Source organism: Cetorhinus maximus, chromosome 8 (assembly GCF_964194155.1).
Source record: "Cetorhinus maximus chromosome 8, sCetMax3.hap1.1, whole genome shotgun sequence".
In the NCBI taxonomy this organism is placed as follows: domain Eukaryota; kingdom Metazoa; phylum Chordata; class Chondrichthyes; order Lamniformes; family Cetorhinidae; genus Cetorhinus; species Cetorhinus maximus.
The window spans coordinates 116,654,352-116,660,751 of NC_135886.1; the positions used below are offsets into that span (position 1 = coordinate 116,654,352).

General features: G+C 43.7%; 1 non-coding gene across 1 annotated transcript; it reads right to left on the reverse strand.

Annotated features, from left to right (window-relative positions):
* Positions 1–5,227: 5,227 nt before the first annotated feature.
* trnai-aau (transfer RNA isoleucine (anticodon AAU)) lies at positions 5,228–5,301 on the reverse strand. The gene has a single exon. It is a non-coding gene; the product is annotated as a tRNA-Ile (tRNA).
* Between the last annotated feature and the right edge of the window lie 1,099 nt (positions 5,302–6,400).

Below are 6,400 nucleotides of genomic sequence, written 5' to 3' on the forward strand. Positions count from 1 at the left end.
CAGTCCCCACGGCATCAACTCCTGGAGAATGTGGCAGATGTGACCCACCAGACTCCTGGGCATGTGGAGGCATCAACAGCACTGATTCTTGCTCACCTGGAGGAATAACATGTGTCTTCTGTACACCCTCGGTCTTGCAAGACACCTATGCTCAGCGGACCCGTGAGCTTCAGCCTCTGCGACCGGGGTGGCCCTTCTGCTCATATGAAAATACGAACATAAGAACACATGAATTAGGAGCAGGAGTAGGCCACTTGGCCCCTCGAGTCTGCTCCGCCATTCTATAAGGTCATGGCTGATCTGAAGGTAACCTCAACCCCACATTCCTGCCTACTCCCAATAACCTTTCACCACCACGTCAATCAAGAATCTATCTAGCCCTGCCTTAAAAATATTCAAAGACTCTGCCTCCACTGCCTTTTGAGGAACAGAGTTCCAAAGACTCACGACCCTCTGAGAGAAAAAAAAGTATCCTCATCTTTGACTTAAATGAGAGACCCTTTATCTTTAAATAGTGACCCCTAGTTCCAGAATCTCCCACAAGAGGCAATATTCTCTCCACATCCACTCTGTCAAGATCCCTCAGGATCTTAAAGGTTTCAATTAAGTCGCCTCTTACTCTTCTAAATTCCAGTGGATACAAGCCTAACCTGTCCAGCCTTTCCTCATAAGACAACCTGCCCTTTTCTGGTATTAGCCTGGTAAACCTTCTCTGAACTGCTTCTAGGGTATTTACATCTTTCTTTAAATAAGGAGACCAGTAATGTACACACTCCAGATGTTGTCTCACCAATGCCCTGTACAACTGAAACATAACCTCCCTACTTTTATAATCAATTCTCCTCACAATAAATGATAACATTCTATTAGCTTTCCTAATTACCTGCTGTACCTGTATACTAACCTTTTGTGATTCATGCACTAGGACACCCAGATCCCTCTGAATCTCAGAGCTCTGCAATCTCTCACCATTCTTTTTTTTAAATTCTTCCTGCCAAAATGAATGATTTCACATTTTCCCACATTATACTCCATTTGCCAGATCTTTGCCCACTCACTCAACCTATCTATGTCACTTCGTAGCCTCCTTACATCCTCTTCACAATTTACTTTCCTACCTATCTTTGTGTCATCAGCAAATTTAGCCACCATTCCTTCGGTCCCTTCATCCAAGTCATTTATATCAACTGTAAAAAGCTGAGGCCCCAGCACTGATCCCTGTGGCACACCACTCGTCACATCCTGCCAACCAGAAAATGAGCCATTTACGCCAGCTCTCTGCTTCCTGTTAGCTAGCCAATCTTCTATCCATGCCAATATGTTACCCTCCTATACCATGAGCTTTTATTTTCTGCAATAACCTTTGATATGGCACTTCATCAAATGCATTCTGGAAATCTAAGTACAGTACATCCACCAGTTTCCCTTTTTCCACAGCTGATGTGACTCCTTCAAAAAGCTCCAGTAAAGTGGTTAAACACGGTTTCCCTTGCACAAAACCATGCTGACTCTGCCTGATTGTCTTGAATTTTTCCAAGTGCCCTGCTATGACATCTTTAATAATAGCTTCTAACATTTTTTCCTACAATGATGTTAAGCTAACTGGCCTATAGTTTCCTGCTTTCTGCCTCCCTCCCTTTTTGAATAAAGGAGTTATATTTGCAATTTTCCAATCTAATGGAACCCTCCCTGAATCTAGGGAATTTTGGAAAATTAAAACCAGTGCATCAACTATCTCACTAGCCACTTCTTTCTAGACCTTAGGGTGAAGTCCATCTGGACCTGGGGTTTGGTCAGCCCGCAGCTGCAACAGTTTGCTCAATACCACTTCCTTTGCGATTGTAATTTCCCTGAGTTCTCTCCCTTCCATTTCCTGATTTATAGCTATTTCCAGTATGTTACTTGTGTCCTCTATAGTGAAGACTGAAGCAAAATACCTGTTTAATTCGTCCACCACCTCCCTACTTTCCATTATCAATTCCCCAGACACTCTCTCTATAGGACCAATGCTCACTTTGTTAAGTCTCTTCTTATTTAAATATCTATAGAAATTCTTACTATCCGTCTTTATATTACTAACTAGCTTTCTCTCATACTCTAATTTTTCCCTCCTTTTTAATCTTTTTGTCAATCTTTGCTGTTCTTCATATTCTTTCCAATCTTCTGACCTGCCACTGTTTTTGTGTAATTATATGCTTTTTCTTTAAGTTTGATACTATCTTTAACTTTTTAGTTAACCACAGATGGTGGGCCTTCCCTTTTGGAATTTTTCTTTCTCATTGGAATATATGTATTCTGTGTATTGCGAAATATCCCTTTAAATGTCTGCCACTGAACTTCTATTGACATATCCCTTGACCTCATTTGCCAGTTCACTTTAGCTGTCTCTGATTTCATGCCCCATGATTGCCCTTATTTAAATTTAAAATACTAGCCTTGGACGCACTCGTTTCTCCCTCAAAATGAATGTAAGATTCAATCATATTATGATCGCTGCCACCTAGGGGTGCCTTCACTAGGAGGTTATTAATTAATCCTATCTTGTTGCTCAATACCAGGCCCTGAATAGCCTGCCCTCTGGTTGGCTCCAGAATGTGCTGTTCTAAGAAACTACCCTGAAAACATTCTATGAACTCCTCCTCTACGCTACCTTTGCCCATCTAATTTTTCCAGTCTATATGTAGATTAAAATCTCCCATGATTATTGCTGTACCTTCCTGGAAAGCTCCCATTATCTCTTCTTTTATACTCTGTCCTACCATGTAGTCACAATTAGGAGGACTGTATACCACTCCCACAAGTGACTTCTTGCCTTTATCAATCCTCATCTCAACCCAAACTGCTTCTACGTCCTGGTTTCCTAAATTTAAGTCATCCCTCTCTAATGTGCTAATACCATCATTAATTAACAAAGCCACCCCTATGCTTTTTCTTAACTTCCTGTCCTTCCTAAATGTCACATACCCTTCAATATGCAGGCCCCAATCTATGCCATCCTGCAGCCATGTCTCTGTAATGGCTATCGGATTATAATTATGTATTTCTATTTGCGCTATCAGTTCATCTGTTTTGTTTCGAATGCTGTGTTTAGATATAGAGCTTTTAGTTTGTCCTTTTATTATTTTTGTAACGTCTAGCCTTATCTGCTGATTTACACTTAGAATTATACTGTCTGTCCCTTCCTGTCATGTTCTGTTTATCATTTCCCATATTAATATCTGTTTCTCTTGCCTTGTCTCTACTCTTTGGTTTACCACATCTTCCAAAATCTGATCTCTTGCCCCCAGTTTAAAACCCTCTCTACTTCCTTAGTTAGGCGGCTAGCAAGGACACCAGCCCCAGGTGTACACCGTCCCAATGGTACAGCCCCCACTTTCCCCAATACTGGTGCCAGTGCCCCACAAACCGGAACCCACTTCTCCCACACCAGTCTTTGAGCCAAACATTCATTTCCCTAATCTTATTTGTCCTATGTCAATCTGCACATGACTCAGGTAATAATCCAGAAATTGTTACCTTTGAGGTTTTTCTTCTTAATTTGGTGCCTAGTTCGTTATACTGACTATGCAGAGCCTCCTTCCTCATCCTGCCTATGTCATTGGTATCTACATTGTCTACAACCACTTGATCCTTCCCCTCCCACTGCAAGTTCCTCTCCAGCCCTGAGCAGATGTCCTGAACCCTGGCATTGGGCAGGCAACAATGCCGTCTGGACTCTAGGTCTTTGCTGAAGAGAACAGTGTCAATCCCTCTTACTACACTGTCCCCTACTCCCGCTACATTCTTTTTTGCTCCCCCCATTTGGATGGCTTCCTGCACCATGGTGTCATAGTCAGTTTGCTCATCCACCCTGCCTTCCCTACTCTCATCCAAACAAGCTGAGAGAACGTCAAACCTGTTGGACAATTGCAGAGGATCACATTTCTATTCTCTGTGTCCCCTTACCTGCCTCACCCGGTCACATCCTCCTGTCCTCGGCCATTGACCTTGCTCCTTGTTCATCAGGGTGATACAGCTCCCTTTGGGGAACCTGGCACCAACGTCACACTCTTCTCTGCCTATCTTTCTGCCTGCATGCGATGATGAAGAACAACGCTAAATGCACCATCCATCTTCCTCACGCTCTCCTCTCTGCTGGAACATTGAAGAACATGAGAGAGCACCAGTCTCCAGAGCTCCTCTTTCTGATGTTGCCTAGTGAGTGACTGTGGTTTCAAGGGGTTAGTCTCAGTCAAGGTACTTCATCACGATACAATTCCCTGACAGAGCTATGAGAGTTTTCAGGATCACAGTAATCAGTCCCCCAACACCCCTCCGCCCTCCTTTTCCAAGACCTAATGCTATAAGGTTTGCTTTGGATGGGTGCTCGGATGTGCTGCTTTTTCCCCAGGCACTGGAATCCTCATCCATTGCACTATAAGACTGCATCCTTTGGGATACACATGAGGGCAAATTTGCAGTGAGGGAAAGAGATTATTTTAGGCAGGGCTGGAGTTTTTCACCTCTGAATCTGCCAGCTGCAATGTTCGGAGATGCAGTTTCCAAAGGGCTTCTGCAGTTTGTCCATTTGTCCACTTGGTTTTGGAGTTATTGTTGCACCGATGAATTTCCACACTTCGAACAAAGGGTTACTGGAAGAAGTTTGATTAGTGGCACGAATCAGAACTAGTGGGTAGAATTTTCCCCCTGTCGGTGGGGTTTGTGCGGGGACGGGCGCGGGTGGGCACGAACCCGCCCCTGGTTGGGTCCACGCCACCGTTTTACGTGGGCGGGCCGATTAAGGCCCGCCCAGCGTGACGCGCACCCGAGAGCACTGAGCGCTCCCTGTGAGGGCAGTGGGGGGGCCGTTCCCTGAGTCGGGAGTGCGCTCTTTCCCACATGCGTGTGAAAGAGCGCAGAAATCTCCCTGAGGCCTCGGGGAGATTACTTTCACTTATGAAATATTGATTAAAGGTAAACAAAAATTTTACGGACATGTCTCCTCATGTGAAACTGTCACATGAGCTGGGACATGTCCATTAATTTTATTAAAAACTTTTAAAACACTTTAAAAACCTTTGTGAAACCTCATCCCGCCTGTGGATGAGGTTCCATGAAAAACGTGAAGGCTGCCTGGGCTCTTTGCCTGCCCGCCAACCTTAAGAAATGCTCTTCCGATGTGACAGTTTTTAGAATTATAAATGGATGGAGTGAGTGTCATATTTGCTCAAGAACAGGTAAACTGGATTGGTCAGTATGGGGATTGAACCTGTGACCTTGGTGTTATTAGCACCATGCTCTAACCATCTGAGCTAACCGACCACACCACCAACCTTAAGGTTGGACTGGCAGTTCAGTTTATTAGTTTAATTGATATTTAAATAGCCTTAATAGGCCTTTGACAGTTCGGCGGGTGCGCAGCCAACTCGGGACAGCTGAACTGAAAATCTAAATGACATGCGGTGACGTCAGGGCATACGCTCGCCGAGCTGAAGATTCAGCTCTTTGAGATTTAAGGCTCCTGATTGTATCTGTTGTTTTTTGAAATGCTCCTAACATGTCTCAGCTGTGCACCCCTCCTCATTTGGGAATACAAATTTCAGCTGGGTGCCCCTTAAACCAGCTCACCAGTGCAGTGATCTGCTCCTCTCAGAAGCCCTCAGAGCCCTCCCCACCAGACTGTTTTGTGGGTTTCATTTTCTACTGCACCATAGCTTCAGGTTTCAAGATGGTGGTGCTGAGATTTTACGACCAGGCCATCTTCAACCCCCACTTTGTGACAGTGGCAATCCCTCCCATGGTCCTGGAGGTGGAGGGAGATAATGTACATGTTTCCGTCTCTCCAATAGCTTTCAGGTCTCCCCTTGTAGTCCTTGATCCCATTGTCATTGTGGCAGGATATCCCTGTCTTACTTCCTGAATCGTTGAGGTGGATGTGTCTATTGCCCCATGTGGACCTTATCCCTCCCCATCTTGAGGCTTACTGCACAGTGACATGTAGAGACTGTGAGGGGCGAGTGTGAGAGTTGCTGTGGAGTCTCACTTAGCTTCAGAGCTGTAGTGGCCGTAACAGGAATGAGTGACAATGCTAAGTAATGTGTTAAAACAACAATTTTATTGAATAATGATAATATAATAATTATAATAATGACATGACAATTATAATTGGTAATATAAAAAAGAAATAAAAAGAAAGATAACTTTATTGAAAGGAGAAAGCATTTTATATATTAAAAGAAAGGAAGAAAGACAACTGTACTAACATACTATACATACTATACTATATTACAGATATATACTGTATTAAAAATGTTAACCCCAAATTGGTCTGTTCACAACAGCTCCCCAAAATGGATAACCCCAAATTAGTCTGTTCCATGATAGGAACCTGATTGGTAAAATTCCCCGTGGTACATTCATT